At 37.0% G+C, this 21,338-nt stretch overlaps 1 long non-coding RNA gene and 6 other non-coding genes across 7 annotated transcripts; 3 read left to right on the forward strand and 4 right to left on the reverse strand.

Moving 5' to 3' along the window:
• The first annotated feature begins 5,059 nt into the window (after positions 1 to 5,059).
• On the forward strand, positions 5,060 to 12,194 carry LOC126823814 (uncharacterized). Its single transcript, XR_007681324.2, has 4 exons — positions 5,060 to 5,191; positions 6,997 to 7,118; positions 10,435 to 10,473; positions 10,924 to 12,194. It is a non-coding gene; the product is annotated as an uncharacterized LOC126823814 (long non-coding RNA).
• A 4,620-nt stretch (positions 12,195 to 16,814) lies between these two features.
• Trnaw-cca (transfer RNA tryptophan (anticodon CCA)) lies at positions 16,815 to 16,886 on the forward strand. Its single transcript has one exon. It is a non-coding gene; the product is annotated as a tRNA-Trp (tRNA).
• Positions 16,887 to 17,153: 267 nt separating this feature from the next.
• Positions 17,154 to 17,226, reverse strand: Trnar-ucg (transfer RNA arginine (anticodon UCG)). The gene has a single exon. It is a non-coding gene; the product is annotated as a tRNA-Arg (tRNA).
• Positions 17,227 to 18,562: 1,336 nt separating this feature from the next.
• Trnak-uuu (transfer RNA lysine (anticodon UUU)) lies at positions 18,563 to 18,635 on the forward strand. Its single transcript has one exon. It is a non-coding gene; the product is annotated as a tRNA-Lys (tRNA).
• Positions 18,636 to 20,472: 1,837 nt separating this feature from the next.
• Trnae-cuc (transfer RNA glutamic acid (anticodon CUC)) lies at positions 20,473 to 20,544 on the reverse strand. The gene has a single exon. It is a non-coding gene; the product is annotated as a tRNA-Glu (tRNA).
• A 197-nt stretch (positions 20,545 to 20,741) lies between these two features.
• Trnan-guu (transfer RNA asparagine (anticodon GUU)) lies at positions 20,742 to 20,815 on the reverse strand. The gene has a single exon. It is a non-coding gene; the product is annotated as a tRNA-Asn (tRNA).
• Positions 20,816 to 21,217: 402 nt separating this feature from the next.
• Positions 21,218 to 21,290, reverse strand: Trnak-uuu (transfer RNA lysine (anticodon UUU)). The gene has a single exon. It is a non-coding gene; the product is annotated as a tRNA-Lys (tRNA).
• Between the last annotated feature and the right edge of the window lie 48 nt (positions 21,291 to 21,338).

The following is a 21,338-nucleotide window of genomic DNA, read 5'->3' on the forward strand; positions in this document are numbered from 1 at the left end:
CATGCACCTCAAACCCTACATGACGTTGTACTTTAATAATAGTTTATGTCAATATACAGGACTATTCGAGACATATCTGCTCATATTTCCATATTATTATCATGACACACCTCGATGTCGCAATATTATGTTGCAATCACGGTCTAGGAAATAACTGACACTTCAAGGTTACTAGCACCTTTCTTTCCATTTCAACAGTTTAGGACGTATCACAGGAGAGGTTGGGTTCTTGAAACTTAAATCTATTACTAATTTGTCTAGTTTATAAAATGGATTTGATCAATCTCAAAGTTGTGTTCTACTTGTCATCAGGTAAGCTGACCAGTATTAAAGTTCCTGCACTGGTTGTCTATAGAGGCTAGATTTCAGTTGTCTATAGAATTCAGTATAAATTGGTTGTCTATAAAATTCAGTATAAATTGGATGGCTATAGAAGCTATAATTCAGTATAAAATTGTGTCATTAGTCTACCAATGTCAAAATAATCTTGCTCCACTATATTTATCTGAACTTTTGGAGAAAAGTAAACTAAGTATTCCGTACGACCATACAATATGAAATTTCTCTTGATATACCTGGAATGACACTTGATCGCTTTTGTGATAGAACTTTCTGTGTCTTCGCTCCTCGGCTCAGGAATCGACTACCGCCTAGAATCTGAGAATTGGAAAGTTTCACTATTTTCAAATCACAGCTAGATTTATATATTCAAACTATCTTATTAATAGTAGTAACTCTGTTGCGCGTTGAGCATGCATTTATGAATGGAGTTTAGCGCATTATATAATATACATATTAGTGGTGGAATGGACCATATACCATAATTGATGGACTGGGCCACAGACCATCAGTGGTGGAATGGGCCAAAAGCCACCAGTGATGGAATGTGTCACAGACCACCAGGAGTAGACTGAAACTTATGTGGTGAAATTTAAGTCTGCTCCTACTCTCCTCTCCTTTTCTTTGTTCCTTTCAAACGTGGCATCTCGACGTGTGGTTGAATGCTGATCAAAAGTCGCCGAAGAATGCTTACAACCTGCGTTGGGGTATTTTATAATTAGTTCGTAAAGAAAATGCCGTCTGGAAAAAAAAACCTAACCCATGACCCAGCAAGAGTGTCCCACAATTTTTATGAGTGGCCTAGTCTGACCCATGACCCACCTACCGTGCTCCACGAGTCTCATGCATGATCTATTTATATAAAATTATTCCCGCAAGCTTTAGAACTGATACCAAATTTCATTGTTGTTTATGTTACTATTTAAGTTATGACATTCACCATGTTAATATGTCAACATGTCATGTATTTCAGTGTTATTCATTGTATTACCATGTGATGGTTGCTACACCAATTACAACAATTGTATGCAACTGTATTATGCTGCACACAATGACTCCAGTACTACATTGCTAGATTTATATTCAATCTGTTCGTAAGTATTTCTATTTTGGCGAATAGCTGTAGATGTTAACATCAGGGCTCATGGGCGGAGTTAACTGGTTGGCTAATTATCGGGCCATACTATATACCGGAAAACACCGGAAAACAACCGGAAACACCGGAAAACACCGGAAAACAACCGGAAAACACCATTTTATACTGAATACCGGAAAACACCGGAAAAACACTAAATACCGGAAAACATCCTAAATACCGGAAAACACCCTAAATAGGTAACCCGGAGCCCGGTCCTCTGTGTGCGGTTTTGGACCAAGTGAGCGCCAATGAAGGAAGGTCAAGGTCATTACGATGTTCGTTTTACAAATGGCTTCCCCCCCCCCCCCCTAAGAAAAAAAATTTCCGATTTTTTTTCTCCAAAATTTTGTTGATGCCTATTATGTTTTGAATGTTTTAAAAGACGCAATCAGTCTACTCCATCATTGACCATATTTTATTTTGTATTTTAGTTTTAGTTTTCAGTAAATTTCAGTGTTTCAGTACTTCAGTATATGTAGACCTTTCCTACATCCATGAGAAAACTACATATTCTATCTTACTGCATTGACGGAAGTGGTAAGAAGTGGTAAGCTGGGCGTCTGTGAAAAGGGTTGATCGATAAATTTTCAAGGAAGCAATTGTTGCTTTTGCTTGTGAAATAGAGGACTCTAGCCGATGAGGCTACTTTCCTCCCGAGAACCTCAGGCAACCAATTTGTTTTATGTACTACTATCGTAATAAAACATTACTATGTTAACCACTTCCTGGTGGCTGAAGACTTACACTGAATGCGTATTCGGAAAAAAATGTCCCCTAGAAAATGTTTTTTCCGACAATCGATATTCGAGATGTCTTCTGTTGCACAAATTATGCTGCACTGTGTAAGAACTTGCATCCTTTGATCTGAAGATTGTAGATGGAAAAATATCATTTGCACTATTTCAAAGTAAACCTGCATTGTCGTATATCATCCTGTAATTTGTGATTAATGACAATGACTGTGGAAATAATATGGTTTGAGGAACGGAAGATTTATGTTCGTCACGTGACTGGACAATTAATCCCCGTCCCACCCTGACGATGATCCCTTCCGGAGCGGCGCGGCGCGGCGGGCTCTGTAAAAAAATCGCGGGCACAGTTTACTCTTCTAAGTTTTCCGGTAGCTATTTAGTAACCCGGAGTTTGGTCCTCGTGTGTGGTTTTGGACCAGGTGAGCGCTGATGAAATAAGTTCATTAACATACAAGCGAGCGATCGCCTACGGTCAAAGAAAAATTTCTTTTCAGATTTTTTTAAACAATTTCTTCTCCCAAATTTCTCTCAAAAAATTTTTTTTTTCCAGTATTTTTCTCTGTAAAGTTATTTTCTATCGAATGTTTTTTTGTAAAACCAATTTTTCGGAAAAATTCGATTTTTTTTTTTGTGACAGAAAATTTTTTTCGTCAAAAAAATTTTGGAGAAAAAAAAATCGGAAATTTTTTTTGTGGGGTGGGAGGGGCTATTTGTAAAATGAACATCGTAATGAGCTTGACCTTCCTTCATCGGCGCTCACTTGGTCCAAAACCGCACACAGAGGACCAGGCTCCGGGTTACCTATTTAGGGTGTTTCCGGTATTTAGGGTGTTTTCCGGTATTTAGGGTGTTTTCCGGTATTTAGGGTTTTTCCGGTGTTTTCCGGTATTCAGTATAAAATGGTGTTTTCCGATTGTTTTCCGGTGTTTTCCGGTTGTTTTCCGGTGTTTTCCGGTATATAGTATTGCCGCTAATTATCTAGTTAAAAAAATTAACTATTTAAAATTTTTGTAACTAGTTAAATTAAAGTCAAAATTATAATAGGGAAATCTACCTTTGTGAGTTCAGTACAATTTTTTACTTATGGACTCATCATAAAATATGAAATGAAATGGGGTTTAACGTCATACCTTTCTGCTCCGACTAGGCTAATGAAGACAGGCATGCGCCATACAGTGTGCTATGAGCCAAATTTTGCCCGCACAGTGGTGCTACGGCCCTCTCTTATATCGAATTCCACGGCCCTCTCTTCTATCGAATTCCAACTGCCAAGTGATCTTTTAAGTGCACGCCAATGTGTACACGGGACCTCGGTTTTTCGCCCCATCCGAGCGACTAGACAGCCATCCTTGTTAGACCCTCCGTCCTGGACCACTAACAAGGGGAAACCACGCCATAAATTCCTGATGAACTTTCCCGGCCAACACCGGGATCGAACCCACGACTTCAAGGCTAGGAGCCAGCGTCTGACTCACTTAGCCACCGTGATTCCGGCTCCTATATAAACAGATGAATGGCTTTATATGGAAATAGTAAAGATGCTTAAAAATATTGGACAATCCTGTAATGTTGGATAAACATGAATATCTTTCACTTGTAGACGTATTTGCCATGTGTTTTTGTTCTATTGTAATTTTGACTTTTTTAAAATTAGTTACCTCGTTAATTTTTAACTAGTTAAGCCAAAATGTTGACTCCGCCCAGCCCTGGTTAAAATATATTGAATTGTGCGTAGGGCAGATCCCTTTCAAAAAAAGATTGGGGACGGGGGGGGGGGGGGGGGCTAACTAAAGAGATTCTTCCGTAAAGCCCTCTTTAATTGCGGTATTTATCAAAATTCAACATTTATAATAATTTCGGAATGTGCGATTGAAGAAAACCAATTAACTATTAAGAGATTTCTTACAAATAACAGCGTTCTTCATTTTATGTTTATTAAATTTGTGTACAATATAATTATTTTTGTAGGCTATTAAACACAACCAAGATTTGTCTGGAAAATGACGCAGCTGATTGTGTTGAGGGCACTGCTGAGCCTCTTTCATATGCGATGAATAAAGTTTCTGTGGATAATTTATATAATTTGACTTGCTTTGAACATGGTGAAATACTTTTTGTTTACTTATTTCTTTACTTCGATATTTATGGTAAATTGTACATGCGGAAATTTTTCCCTCCAAACAATGAAGTCACTTGACAAACAAGGCTGCATAGAATAGATATTTACCGCTTAGTGTAGTTTTTCTTCCGATTAAAATGTTTTTGATTTGAAGCAACTGTTTGATAAATTAATTAGTGTGGATATATTTTTAGTCCAAACATGGCATCAAATCACACAGTTTCTATGTGGGGAGGCATCTTTAACGGTGACACTCGATGTACAATACTTTGATAAGCACAAGACCAGTAGACATGATATTATAGTAATAAAATGAGTTTTTATGGTAAAATTAAAGGGCTTCTAAAGAAATAAAAACAAACATGAGATTTCTTAGTGACGTTTTCTTAGATTTTTATTCTCACGTTTATTAGAATTTTTTGCATAATTTCCAGGAGGAGGCGAGACTACCAGTGATAATTCGGCTTTACCAGGTAATTCGCTACATATCAAGGTATATCAAGGTATTTTATTTAACGATGAACACCATAGAGATCTGATTTTTTTTGAAGGCATAAAGGATAAGCAAATAAGAAACCTCATCTCACCTGGAAGCTCTAAATTCTTTAATAGTCTGTCGAACAAACCAAAATCACCGAATGATGCCCTGTTTTCACCAATGACATTTTATTGCCGATAGTTCGTCAGACAATATTCATCCATATATTTTATTTTTACATTTTAAGGTTGTGCACAGAAAGTAATAGAATGCGGTGAGCTTGCACCTGGAATCGGGACAATTATTAGACCTCAAGATATTACGGATCTGTCAGCTTTACAAGGTCTATCTTCCACTATATGTCCGTAAGTTATTTCAGAAATTGAATATTGGACAAAATATTGAATTTGAAATTGAATAACAGGTTTTAAGACTAGACATAAAATATACAATAAAATCGATCCTAAAGACCCGTAAAATAGTCATCAATACAAATTAGTGTAATACTACGCGGCTTTTACTAAAGGGGCGCGTAAATAATGAATAATCTCTTGTTCAAATTAGGTGTGACGAATTGGAGTCAGCGTTCCTCGCCCTTCCGTTCTGGAGTTACACGCTTTTCTGTAAACTTTGTGAACGCATTGGAGTCTACAGTTTTTACACATTTATTTATCAAATTTCTTGTGAAACTCCGAGGTCAGGAGAGAATGAACCATATCGATATGCAGCGTTGTGCTTTATCCCCCTTTGGTGGAAAGCCGACAGTCTTTAACTGACTGTGCAAGCATTAACCCTATTGATGTCAAAATTTGGTTTGAAGTACTGGGATCTGAGAGGATAAAACCTACGGATTATCAGCATTCTATGACTCTTTGTTGTGGTGCTATATTAATTGTCCGGAAAAGCATATTAACATAATAGTCCGGGTTATAATTGAGGGAGGTGCCACCTGGAGAGGTAGAAATTCTCATGTGGATTTTCTAGGCCAGTTTTTTTTTATTCTGAACAAGAATATATGAAGTAAACAGGCCGTATCCTGAACCTCTTTCAACGAGGGCGCTTTTCAAAATGGCCGCCAAAATCTCATATATATAGTGACTATATGGGTTAAGTAAGTACCAATGATGCATGTTTGACCACTTTTTGCATTAGTTTTTATTAGGGTTATTCCCAAACAAGCTGCGATTGTATACCAGACTCTTGAAAGTGATAAAAAGTGAGGGCGCTCTTCACATGGCCGCCAAAAAACGTAGATAAACTGTATTTATTTTTAATAAGCATTTATTAGGCCACGCTATGGCCACGTTTTGCATTAATTGTTATTAGACTTATTTACAAAGCATCTTCCGTATTATGTACCACACATTTTCTGAAGATATAAAACGATGAGGGCGCTCTTCAAAATGGCTGCTAGCATCCCACGAGAAATGGATATGGGCCTGTGTAGGTTAAGAAAAGATTATTGCGGCGCATTTGACCTCTTTTTGCATTAGTTTTACATAAAGTTATTTGAAAAGAATCTACATGTGTGACAAATAATGTATATGGGGTGAAAACTGGGGGCGCTCTTCAAAATGACCGCTAAAATCCATTCTAAATTAATAGTAATGTCCATTTATATAGCGGTAAATCCACAAATCTTGCTCATAGCGTATACAACAACCATACAAAAGTCTTTTGGCTCTACCTTTTGTGTGTCATTAAGCTTTAAATAAGCATTACAAAGCGTAATATGTTTATATGTCCAGATAGTAAGTTAAAATTTGGTAAGCTGTTTCTATATGATCACTGAAAATATGTTTGACATCTCATTCTTGAGGGAGCTTAAAGGGTAAGGGCTTATACTGAATTGTACTTACAAGGTATCCTGGTATGACAAATCACTCACAATGTTATATCATTAATTTTCAAAGTCGCACACTAGATCACTGCAGGTGGGAGGGAGGGGGTGGATATAATATAAAATACAACACTCAAAGGTCTAAGTAGACCTAGAGATCATGAGTAAGAATACAAAATGTATGTAAAAAGAGGATAACATTGAATCCATACATATTCTACTAAACAACGAGTTAAGATAAAATGTCGGATTTTCTTTCAAATAAGTTAAAAGCTAATTATAATTAAGCAAATGTACGCAATTTTCAAGCTGTAATGTTTTATCTTTCAGTGTCGTACCTAAACTTCAGATATGCTACAGTGAATTGGATGTAATGTGCCCAAATTATATGGCTGAAAATGTCACAAACTTCTTAGATGTTGTCAAAACACAGATTTGTGGGAATGATTCAGGTATAGTTTGAAGACCGTTTATTTAAACATACATCAAGATCGAAATCTTCCTATTGCGGATATTTCTTTAGGCCTCAAGTGTTATATAAACTATTAATTAGACATTTATTAACATGACAAGACCATAATCAACTCTCAATGCCATCTTATGGGTCCGATTTTCGCTGGATTTGAATCAGATCTGCTGTTCAATCACAAAAGTGGATAATTGAGACTTTGTTCATTATCGTATCATCGGGAACAATGACAATCGGGCCTACAATGTTTTTAAAATGAGGTTTTCTCGGCCCACCCTGAAGTAATTTGACTGAAATTTTCACCCTATCCCCCTTACATTATCTTTTTAAAACTATATATTATAGCGAGAACTGTCAGCTCTTTATCTAATATTCCATAATGTACCTTTAACGATTAACACAATAGATTTCACACCAAGTTATTTATAGGGTAGTTTTTCCAGTGAAAGTGTAGTAATAATAAATTTTACACACTGGACCCTTTGTTCTGACTCGGGTGTTCAACTTACTGATCAACCTGTAATGTGTTGTTTTAGCACGTGCACAGGCACAGGTGATCATTTGAGGAAAAGTAGGTGTTCATATAAAGGAACACCCCAACATACTAACCAGGTGATTGTCAAAACAGAAATGAAATGAAATGAAATAGGGTTTAACGTCCTACTGTTCTGCTCCTAACCTGGGCTAATGAAGACGGGCATACGCCATACAGTGTGCTATGAGGGAAATTTTGCCCGGACAGCGGCACTACGGCCTACTCTTATATCGAATTCCAACTGCCAAGGGATCTTTTACGTGCACGCCAATGTGTACACGGGACCTCGGTTTTTCGTCCCATCCGAACGACTAGACAGCTTTCCTTGTCAGCCCCTCCGTCCTGCATCACTGACAAGGGAGAACCACGCCGGAAAATCTGGATGAACTTTCTCGGCCTTGTCAAAACAGACCATGCATTTTCGTGCGTGCACTGTATTATAAATAACAAGAAACACCGTGTTAGTTACAAAATATAAATACATGCAGTTAAAACAATAAATAAATATTTTTTCAATGTAGATTGTGAAATAGTATCATTAGCTAGAAAACGCACCCAATAGTATAAGGAACATATACACAAAACCTAGCGAACTGGGATAAATTTCTGTTTGGCCATGTTTTAGATAATTTGTAATCTTGTAAAATACCTTTCCTACATCATCGCACATGCTATTTTTTTCGCACATGGTTATTTTGTTCTGTGGCTGACAAATCGTGAATGTAAAACGTATTCCAGTCAATGCAGCATACCCCATTCACACCAAATAATTATTATTTTATTCATTGGCCTGTTGTGGATTTTAAAGATAGGTTGCCAGAAAACGAAACATACACCTACAGCAGCTAAGTCGTCCGGGCAGTCAATAAGGGTGTCGCATATTTTTTCTTTTGTGGGGAAGGAGAGAGAAATGGGGTTTAACGTCCACTCGACACAAAAGAGGTAATTTCGGGACTAACATGGTTCAATTTTATTTCAATAATTCGTTTGGGCGTAGGGGTCTTTAGCAGTGGGACCCCGAGAAAACCCACGAGGTTGGACAGGCTACCCTACACCTTGTCACGTACTGCCGGGGAATCGAAACCACGCCAGTTGACTCAATGACAGACGTTAAGATACAACGCGCACGCGCTAACCATTCGGCCATCGACCCCCCCACCCCTTGTCGGTAAGGAAAACATTTATAACACATTAAAATATAAGTACGAATAACAACCCATTAAGTAATTGTCATACTTGTTTGGCTTCTAATTCTGCCCTATACTGACGTTGAGTACTCAAGACATTAAATATCAAGAACCATAAATCTGGAAGTCATTATCGGAAATCATTGAAAATCAATAGGATTCTTCGTCTCATGACCATAATTGTTCAGCCTCCAGGGCGTGGACACCGGACGGGAGCGACATAAATATACGACATGTCGACTATAAAAAGTGCCGAAAACCTGAAATCAGCAAATAGGCTTAAAATACATTTATCCATATTCCAATCCAAATTCCTTAAAGTTTTATTTAAAAAACCTGACATTGGAATGATCTGATTCGTATGCATCGTAAATAAACAGGTATACGCTGGCTATATTCAGGTTATGCCCCCCCCCCCCTCAATCTGCTGAATAAACGACAATACGTGACAGTCAAAATAATATATTGATACCTGTTATAGACGAATTGGTAAAATTATTTTGTGTGATAAAGGGCCTCTGATTTTCGTCTCTCTCGTATCCGTCCATTTTCATTCACTCATTCATCTTCTTACAAAAACAAAGAATCCAGTGTGTAAGTGAGTTATCGACCTTCGACCCTCGGGGTCAAGTTAGATGAACACCCGAACTCGCGCAATTGAACCTTGGACGAGCTCGGGTGTTCATCTAACTTGAACCCCTCTGTCTCAGTCGATAACCCTTACTGGTATTATATGGATAGTCGAGACACCCGATCTTACTACAAAAACAGCAAAACAACCGAATTCCCCTTAAGAGGCCCATGAGATGCGCACAGGGGAAAAATGAACTGACAGAGTGTCCGTTTGTCGTCTGCTTGAATGACGTAAGAGACGCTTGATGTCTTTGATCGAACGGAGGGCGGTTGAGAGAAAACCCAATCTTACTACACAAAATCCTACTGGATTCCCTTTAAAACACCCATGGGGTGCGCACAGGGCATAAATGTAATTGGCAGTGTCCGTTTGTTGTCTGTTTGAATGATGTAAGGAGCACTTGATGTCTTTGATGAATAGCTGGCGGTTGTGAGAAAAGTGGGAGACTTAAACATACTGCGGACTTTGCGATTAAACAGCGGAAGAAGAAACTGGCAGACAATAATCCAAGAATTTACTTTGACTTCGATATTTATGGTAAATTGTACATGCGGAAATTTTTCCCTCCAAACAATGAAGTCACTTGACAAACAAGGCTGCATAGAATAGATATTTACCGCTTAGTGTAGTTTTTCTTCCGATTAAAATGTTTTTGATTTGAAGCAACTGTTTGATAAATTAATTAGTGTGGATATATTTTTAGTCCAAACATGGCATCAAATCACACAGTTTCTATGTGGGGAGGCATCTTTAACGGTGACACTCGATGTACAATACTTTGATAAGCACAAGACCAGTAGACAGGATATTATAGTAATAAAATGAGTTTTTATGGTAAAATTAAAGGGCTTCTAAAGAAATAAAAACAAACATGAGATTTCTTAGTGACGTTTTCTTAGATTTTTATTCTCACGTTTATTAGAATTTTTTGCATAATTTCCAGGAGGAGGCGAGACTACCAGTGATAATTCGGCTTTACCAGGTAATTCGCTACACTAATAGTTCACCATGCAGAATTCTATTGTTATGTAATTTTCATATTGTATGTGTTGTCCCTATAATGTATAGTTGTATGTGGGGGAATTCTACACTCCAGTGAGAGAAATCAGTTACCGTGTGGTTGTCAGAGTGAGAGGATATAGCATTTTGTAGTAATAGTATTGTTGACAGTTAACTGGAATAAACTCTGAGATATCTGATTCATCTGAGTTTGTCATCAAAAATAGCATATAAGCAGTGCCTTTTTCCATCGATGACATTTTGATGTTGATAGCGTGTGGGATATCATCCATGATACTATGCCGATTTTCCAATCCCGATTTGTCGTCGCGTTTCTTTAATATTAACCTTTATACTCTTCATACTTCTGATAACGTAGGTTCAATACTCGTAAACAATTCCATGAATTAAAACATTTTTTCCTATTTTTCAGTGATATTTAGTTCAGTGTTGATATTTGTATCATTAGCTACTATCCTCCTATAAAATAGCCACGTATACAAACAGAAAAGAGTATATTAAAGGTACAGAATAACGTCACAAACACCAATCAATATTACACAATAGAGACAGTAGATAACACACAGTATATTACAAGTGCATAACGTCACAAACACCACATAAATATCACACAATAGAGACAGTAGATCACAAATAAAACAGTATATTAAAAGTAAAAGTCCAGAATAATGTCACAAGCCCCATCGGAAATACCACACAATAGAAACAGTAGACTTGTGGTCGACGTTCCTAGAGAAGATCATGTTCCTGAAGCAACGACCGTGAGTTTTACAACATCTAGACGTTGCTACATTGTTTTGCAATTTCCGAACTTATATCTACGTTATCTCCCTTTACTGCAGACACGTGAACAGTATTATTCAATCAGAGGTTGTGACACACACACACACTCAAATCAAACATGGCGAGCTCCTTGGAAAACCTTAACATTGAACGAACCTTGAACTTTGCAACTCGATTATCACAGGTAGACATTTTAGCTGGAAAGCTTGAGACTTGGTATTTGCGATGATCGAGGAATCTGATAGGCTCTCAAGCTGGGTCAGTACCCAATCGAAATCAGTGCCGCAATATGCAGGGTATTACGTGCAGGGCCTGATTAGATGTACGGTGTTAAAGCCTTTATATAATTGAAGATGAGAGAAGATATTACCATGAGATTATCACTGACCAAACTGTAACGATTATTGTAGAGTTGTAGTACCTTAGTTCTTTGACGTCTGCTTCCACCATAGCGATATTACAGACAAGATCTAGGAGAGCCGAATTGGATTGTCGCACGTGCCTCCATATTAAGACTCCAAACTACCGACGGAACCATCAGTGTAATACCAAGAATTTGATAAACATTTGGCAGAGGAAAAATAGAAACAAGACTTTTATTGGCTAACTTAAGCTGTCAATCAAATCACCACCTGTTTAAACAGGCGTAAATCCAAATAAATTAAAGGGGTCATTTTAGTGTTAAATATGGGTTAATTTAATGCCCCAATTAAAGAAAACGTCTCTAGAATACAGTTTTTATGTCAGATCTGGTATAAAATATTAGAATAGTTCGATAACAAAAAGTAGCACACTTTAAAACTATTGAGGAAAGGGGGATTTTTTATATCATATTTTCTAAAATACTGTCTCTTTGAAATCTAGGCAAAATTGGAATTGGCTTTTTATTTATGCCATAGTTAAATCTCATGCAATACAATTTCTAATATAGATCGTTTAATTCTGTGTTTACTTATCTAAAAGATCAAGACATGTAAATGTTAAATCAAACTTACTCATGCAATTAAAAATAGATTTTTATCTTTGGAAATACATGTAAATGAAAATTTAAATGAATGATAAGAATTTAAAAATCTTTATATTAGAGTTTCTGATCACAGAATCCTCGATAATTTCACTCAACTCCAGATGATTAAAATTATTTAAAAGATGAGATGTATTTACCATTATTTATTTCCTGGAGACGTTCTGTGGGCCCTGGTTCGGCTGAACCATTTGTACCATGGTATATCCGGTACTGAAAACAACTTTGTAATGCAACCACTACCTCGCTTTTTTTTCAAAAAATAAAATGAAATGGGGGTTTAACGTCCTTTTGGTCTGCTCCGACTGGGCTAATGAAGACGGGCATACGCCGTAAGGAAACTTTTGCCCGGGACCTCGGTCTTACGTCCCATCTGAACGACTAGACAGCTGCCCTTGTCAGACCCTCCTTCCTGCACCAGTCACACGGGAAAACCACTTCGCAACATCCCGATGAACTTTCTCGGCCATTGCAGGGATCGAACCACTTTCTTTTCCTTAGTTTGCTTAATGTTTAATCTTTGGTGGAAGATTAGTGAAAAACGGGAAATTTTAAAATAATATACCTATCTGTTGTGCGAAATAGAAAAATTTAATGCTTGTTGTGTGTACAAAAGTTAGTTTTATAAAGAGAGGTAGAGTAGGGGCCTGAAGTCCTTGCTTTCCTTAGAAGGATTTCCATTCCCTCTATGATGTATTTCTAAAGGACTTAAGACGAAAATGGAGAATATATTTTAAGCAAATGAAATGAAATGGGGTTTAACATGCTACTGCTCTGCTCCCACTGGGCTAATGAAGACGAGCATACACCATACAGTGCGCTATGAGGGGAAATTGTGCACGGGTAGCGGCGCTATGGCCTACTTATATCGAATTTCAACTGTCAAAGTGCACGCCAATGTATCCAATGTATACAAGGGTCAACGGGTTTTCGTGGGGTCTTCCCATATCGCCGACTCACCGAGTTTTGGAAAGTCGACCGCGGCACCCTTTGATGGGATTAAAACGGATTAAAAGCGTTAATGAGGCAGGGGCCAGTCATTATTAATATAGTTCACTGAAATTGATTTTTATCAGAAGTCGACTCACTCACATTAATAAAATGAATATAGTTCACTTAAATTACATGAACTTGAATTTTGTCAATTCAACTCCCACATTAATTAATAAAATAGGCTGCAGTTCAACATGAAGCTGACAGGTGATCGAAATTCAGTTCATTGTGATTATTTCTCAATAAGTATAAATACGTAAATCATTCCTACTGCACAGTTACAATCTAAGTTTATTCCTACAGCAAAAGGTAGCAGGTACCTTTGTGTTGGCGGTTTTAAGTATAGACTGAATAAGAGAACGAATAACGAATATTTTTTTGAACTGGTGGCATTTTTGCAAGAAGAGCAAAAGACGATTGAAATTCAGTTACTGCAGTATGCAAGCGGCCAGCGACAACCACCGAAAAAGAAAAAATACACCGATATCAACAGGAAGATTGAAGATTCCAAGCATAGATATGAACAAGGAAGACTGAATTTATTAGAATTTTCGGACTATGTTGGACACTTTATGCGTGCAAAATTTTTAAATTGTGTTATGTTATGTGTTAAAGATTGTTATAAATTAAACAAAATAAAAAATAAATGCTCCCAAAATTATCTGCTTAATGAGATTTATCCTTCAGCTTGGGTCTAATGTTCTTGGCCACTCATTCCCATAACGTCGACCAAAATTTTCCCCTAAAACTCGGTGAGTCGGCGATATGGGAATGAACCGTTTTCGTCCATTCGAAGGACCAGACAGCTTTCCTTTTTAGGCCCTCCGTTCTGCACCACTGACAAGGAGAAACCACGCCGGAAAATCCCAATGAACTTTCTCGGCCAATGCAGGAATCGAACACGCGACCTCTAGACTAGCGTGCCAGCGTCTTTTTTTTTTTGTCTTTTTTTTTCTTGTAGATATATTTATTCAAAAAGTATACAAATACAAAATCCATTTTCATTCTAGAAGAACTGTACTTGAATATACACAACTACGTACACCAGTATATAAATTTAATAAATTAATTCCAAAGTTAAAGTGTTTTAAAATAGTAATATAATAGGAATGAGTTACTCTATCAAATGCCTTAAACATACATTATGCAAGAGCTAAATCTGCCTATTGCCGGTCTTTATTTAGGTCTGAAATGTTATCTAAATTATTAATTAGACATTAATTAAGTTATCCAGATCATAATCAACTCTCGATGTAATTGCTAGCCTGCGATATTTATTGGATTATGATCCGATTTGCTGCTCAACTTTCATTCAAGATTTAATAATGAAATGGATAATCGAGACTTTAGTAATGATGATCGAGGCTAGGTCGAAATTTCAATCGCTGAATTCTCGGTTCGTAGTGGATCAATTCGACTGAAATTTTAACTAGTGTCTAGTTATTATAACTATTATAGTACGTGAGAACTGTCAGCTCTTTATCTAATCTCCCATAATTTATCTTTAAGGGCATCTAATTTTAATAAATAACATGGTATGTTTTCAAAGTCTACAAAATCTAAAACATCTCTGATTGAGAAAATATTAGCAGTCATGTGTTCCAGGTCGTGATAAGTGTACTAATAACTTACCGTTATAGTCTTAGAGCTAAAATTCGTGAATTTATCTTGTAATCAACATTCAACAAGTTAATAAATAAAATGAAATGGGATTTAACGTCCTACTGCTCTGCTCCAACTGGGCTAATGTGCTAATGGAGACGGGCATACGCCATACAGTGTTCTATGGGGGAACTTTTGCTCGAGCAGCGGCACTATTGCCTACTTTTATATCGAATTCCAACTGCCAATTGATCTTTTACGTGCATGCCAATGTTTACACGGAACCTCGGTTGTTCGTACCATACGAACGACTAGACAGCTTTCCTTGGCAGTCCCTCCGTTCTGCGCCACTGACAAGGAAAAACCACGTCGGAAAATCCCGAACACCCGATCTCCAAGCTAGCGACCCAGCGCCGTACCCACTTTCACCGTGGCTCCCAAACAACAGAATTCTTCAGAATTCGCTTGTCGCCTTTCAGTTTATCAAATAAAGAAATAACCCCATATTTCATTGTGCAAGATAAAGATTAAACATTAATTTTATGTTTTAAAATATATGAATAGAGAGGCACAACCCACACGCGTAAATATCAAGTAACGGTTAATCCATCATTACCGGGGACTTGCCTCGTTTCATACCGTCAAGCGCTGTATAAACTTCGTGGGGTGTGATAGAACGGTCACATGATTGGCTATCGACATCATTCAGGCTGCTAGAAGAATGCTTACAAAGTGCCGTCTGCTCACCAGAATCGTCTGCTATATACAAATTTTCATAATATTTAGAACATGTATAAAATATATCACCAGGATCATATATCTTATTTGAAGACACGTGATTAAACACTTCTCTTGATTTTTCTTTTCAAGACTTAAAAAATAAAATAAGATATACATTTAATCATTTATCAGATACTAAAGCGTCTCCGGACTTTGATCTTATAACGGCCCCTCTACCTTTATTTTATTCATACTCTGCTATCTTATTTTCCAAATCTTGAATTAAAATCGAATCTACATAAATAATAAAATACCTTTGGCTATTTTCCCTTGCAAAGTTATCAGTTTATTATTAGTCTGCCAATATTCATTTTTACGCGTTTGCTTATTTTACGTGAAAATAAAGATTCTTTTCTAATGGTATATTTTCAATTATCCCACCAAATTATAGGTTCTGTTTCATAAAGTACAGATATGCACTCGGGATTATTTTAGACCCAGATCCCCGGACCACGTTCAATGTCAAAATTCATATTGCATAACAAAATTATGGTCGCTAAGTCTTGTCGTTCGAATAGACGCATGCACAATGATGAGAGATAATCTAACCTGCTCATTTTCAGTAAATTATTCTGAGTAGCAGTGCGTGTTAGCCAGCGTTTCACCGCCTTAGACACCTGAACAAGCACACATCTATAGTGTAACTAATAAGTGTTAAATAGGGGCCTAATTGTTTTTGGGTTTTTTGTTTTTGTGAAAGGGACAATGAAAGTCGAGGCACAGCAAGTCAAAATCACAGCTAATTTATACATGAATGATCCTTGCAAAAATGAGACATAATTAATTTTCACAATTTGGAGTCATTGACTCATTGTAACAATCATTCAGCATTTTATAGTTTTTCGGGCCTATCTTTTGTTACTTTAGTGCCGATGTAAACCGTTGGTTGCCAATGGTTGAGTTTGTATGAAATGTAAAGCGCCTAGGGCCTATATAGTCTTTGAAAAGGGCAGCACGTTCAATTTGCAAAATATTTTTTCAGGTTTGTTGATGTGAATAATGATGCGGTGGCTTGTTTTGGTTGAAACATAATAATATAGATGGTTAAAAGTATAGCATCTCGGGTCTGTATGACGTCACAACAATAAAATAATTCAAAGCTTTCTCCGTGATAATATGCAGACTCCGTGGCGCAACGGTAGCGCGTCTGACTCCAGATCAGAAGGTTGCGTGTTCAAATCACGTCGGGGTCAATTTTGTAGAAATAGCAATTTTTTTTCCTACAAGATTAAAAGATTTGTGTCACGGAATGTCTAGATTTATAACACAAATTAATATGCTTTGATCATATCAATAATATTAATGACCATATATACAAGTTACAATGACGGTGATTGAAGATGTCCTATATTTTGGTAGACGATTGATAAAAAAAAAATAAAAAAAAATGCTTAATTAATGCTATAAGAAATAATATATTATTTTGTATACAGCCTAAAAAAAAATAAAAAAAAAAAATTCGACCACGACGAGACTCGAACTCGCAATCTTCTGATTCGAAGTCAGACGCCTTATCCATTAGGCCACGCGGCCACTCCCTGTTAACAGCTTTCTCGTTATATGAAGTTAAGTGTAGCTCACTAGGCTATTTGTCCGCTGAAAATCATAGATATCAGATTACTTACTAGTTTTAGTATACTACATGTGTTTACTACTTTTCACCTTATATTTTATATTAGGACAGTTCTATCAGTCTGGAAATAATCTAAATATCGATCTGATAGCCAGAGATCGTACAAATCATATAAGCCGGTGAACACAACAATTACAACACTCAACCGTTCATCACTCAGGGCGGCGTTTCAGGTCACGTGACTTTAGCGTGAAATCGGACAGCCAGCAGCTGAAATATAGCCCACTTCAATCTACGATTCTGAATTACTATTTTATGTAAATGCATTACTAGCAATTGTATTGCAATAGTTTAATATCAATCTCAATATCTGCAAAGATTCAGGCTAAAAAATTATCGAAATGTAAGCGAAATTACCGTTTGTAATACCGCTCTGACGTCACGCGGCCTGAGATTTTCCATTGCTACGACTCACTTCATTGGTGAATCCGCAGCTTAGTTTCCGGGGGATTTTGATATAGAACCAATCAAACGATAGATAACATTTTTGTGGTTATAATGGTTGTTGATACCACGTGATCGGACAAGTAGACCCGTAGAAAATGGGATTTATCTGTTTTGATGACTGAAAATTGTCAAATTTCGACTAAATATAAAAAAACTTTCTTGAGGTATCATCCAGATTATAAATATTTGACATAATCATTCAAATTATTACGATTTTAATAAATTTTAGCTGACAATAACGTGCGGATTTCAGTTTTAAAATTGGTACTAGCGATTCTGAAGGGAAAATACCGCTTATGACGTCACTCAAATATGACTGAAAAGCACTTATTTTGGTGCCAAGCCACGCGTTGACTGGTATAGAGCATTTTGATTACATTATTGACGTCGATCTCGGATTTTAAAATTCCATAACTTTGGATCTAATTAGAATATTTTGATGAAATAAAAAAATTGGGTAGCATTTTATGTATATTTTCACAAAATATTTTTAAAAAATTTTTTTCTGTCATTTGAAACTTTGACCTGAAAGTGAAACCCGTATCAACAGTCACAGAGCTCTTGCTAGAATGTGAACAGTCCATATATTATGATATATATGCTGATTTCACGATTTTGCCTTATTACACTATTTTGCCTCTACCGTTTTTTTAGGACTTCGAATTTTGTCTAATGGTTTGGATTGTTCGTACTTGGTTTTATTTTATTTATTATTTAGCAATTAACGGGACGCGGATGATACCCAATTGTCCATTCATCAGCAAAATTACACACATTATTTCCCAACGGGCCCGGTTAGCTCAGTCGGTAGAGCATCAGACTTTTAATCTGAGGGTCAGGGGTTCGAGTCCCCTATCGGGCTTCGATTTTTTAAAAACAATAAATTGATCCAGCATTAATTCAAACAAAAAACTAGAGCGCGGTGTGCTGTTAACAGTTATGTTTCTAATCTGTTGACTATAATTATAACAATATCATTGTGTTTCCTGTACAGTGTTACGCAAGGGCAAGGATTTACACCGGTACCGGTGTGGCAGTTTCAGATGGTTCCTGGTGTGTGATTACCGTTCGGCGCATGGGCAGTTGTAGGAGTCAACTCACACCGTTACAGGCGCGGTGTGCATTGACTCCTCGTGATAGGATTTCCCCCAAGATTTTCTTACGGTCAAATCAGACTATTATGTACCGATATTTACAGTATTAACACCACGAGAGGATGCAAATTGACGATCTTTATTATTATTATTTAGTATATATACCCGTCCACAATGCGAACATTCTCTCTTGTATTTGGGCTGTCAACATAGGCGTAGGAGCTCAAAGTAATTCAGGGGGGCATAAGAGAAAATTGCCCGAAATCAATACCGTTTTTTCGGGCATACATATCATAAGAGAGCTTCGGGCATATTTTCGGGCATGCAGTGGACAAGAAAAAGACGAGAAAATACTTTTCGGGCAGTGTGGATCTCATAGAAATAAGTTAGTTATACTTTTTCTCTAAACGTTAATAAAAAAGGTCGTCGAATTTTTCATTGCCCGAAAATAAATTTTTGGGGGCCCCGCCCTGCCCCCCCCCCCCGGCTCCTACGCCTATGGCTGTCTACATGCATGTTTGAATGTATGGGATGGTATAATAAATCTATATTTATGTTAAAGAAATCGCAATAAGAAATTCCATACTTTTATATTTGTGATAAATGAAGCCACGAAATATCAAAGGCCTTAATCTTCCCTTGGAGGTGAATTAATTGATAATTTCAAGCCAATCATCAATTTGTATGGTTTCCACTGATCGTACGTGTGTAGAACGACTAATCACTAAAAAAAAACAACGGCAACAAATCACGAACGATAGAAGTATCAATTTCAAGCCAATCAACTTAGATCCGTTGATCGTGTAACTACTCATCACTAAAACAACAGCTAATCACGATAACAAGTATGTTTATTAATGACAAAACTCTAATCAAGTACATGATCTACTTTTTCCTGGACTGTCTGACCAGGAACCAACTCGTACCGCAGGAAGTAGATATAGTTTCGTTATTAAGGCAAACATCAGTTTCGGACATGCGCAAGTGCCCAGGAGAAAACACACACCAGGAGTCAACTCAAACTATCACACCGGAATACATTACAAAATACAATAAATGTTTAGTTTTAAGTGTGTGATATTATTCCAAGCTGTTTCCTTGTCTACAATTGGTTGCTGTCGTCCCCCGGGGTTGCTCAATTTGCCGATATAATATAATGAATAAATGATACTGATGATAGTAAAACTAAGTAAAGTATTGCTTGAACTATCCAATACCTATTCCATTGGTTTTAACATTAACCGTGCAGTCTTCGTATTATTTGTTTGCATAACCAAATTATTATATAGAAAAGACAGATCTAAAAAAAATGAAATTTGTCGTACGTAACGATTTGGATACATTATTTACTTCACGGTACGTAGGATTGAAATTGAAATGCAATGCACTTTTCTGAACCATCCATTATACTATCAATCATCATCATATAGAATAGATTACTAGTTAGTACTATTACTATTATTATTATTAGTACGGGGAAACTGTCAAAATTTAACTACAAATCTTAGGGAAATCTCAACTACAACTTCAATGAGAAACTAGCTGTACGTGCAAAATTATCACTTTCCCTGCATTGCCACAAATTTGTAATAACGAAAAGGTAACTTCCCAAACGGGGAATCGAACCCCGGCCGTCGCGGTGAGAGCGCGAAATCCTAACCACTAGACCACTTGGGAGCACACGTTCATATAAAATTATAACACCACAAAGCCAGTGTGATGCCTATTACGATCTTTAATGTTTACTAAGCGAAAAGCTGTCGCGTGAATAGGCCTAAATAAAAAAAACAATTGCAACAAATTTACTCATACAAATAAATACCGTTTCAAAGATTTAACATTACATCCTTATGTAATAAGGAACCAAAACCAATCGTCCCTGGGTGGGCTCGAACCACCAACCTTTCGGTTAACAGCCGAACGCGCTAACCGATTGCGCCACAGAGACACATGTTAACACACGATTTGTTTCAAAAATAAAACCTTGAGTACGCCTACAATTCCCGCCAACTATTTCTTATGTTCATCAGTAAATCATATTCCTTAGCTCTAATCAAACGGAACACTGCGAGGAGTATGTCAGTAAATAGGTATGTTCGAATTGGTACTCACTCGGAGGTAAATCGTGAATTCCTTCACTTTACTTCAAAATAACATTACTCCTGACCTACATAAAAACAGCACAGAGTCAACAACCTTGTCGGTGAGTGCTCGGCTCGCAAAATGATATTGTTATAATTATATTCAACTCTTTGTCAACAGATTAGAAACATAACTGTTAACAGCACAGAGCGCTCTAGGTTTTTGTTTGAATTAATGCTGGATCAATTTATTGTTTTTAAAAAATCGAAGCCCGATAGGGGACTCGAACCCCTGACCCTCAGATTAAAAGTCTGATGCTCTACCGACTGAGCTAACCGGGCCCGTTACGACATTGGAATTCATTGACTTCATAAACCGATCTTGCATCA

The sequence above is a fragment of the Patella vulgata genome, chromosome 6, assembly GCF_932274485.2.
Source record: "Patella vulgata chromosome 6, xgPatVulg1.2, whole genome shotgun sequence".
Classification (NCBI taxonomy): Eukaryota; Metazoa; Mollusca; class Gastropoda; family Patellidae; genus Patella; species Patella vulgata.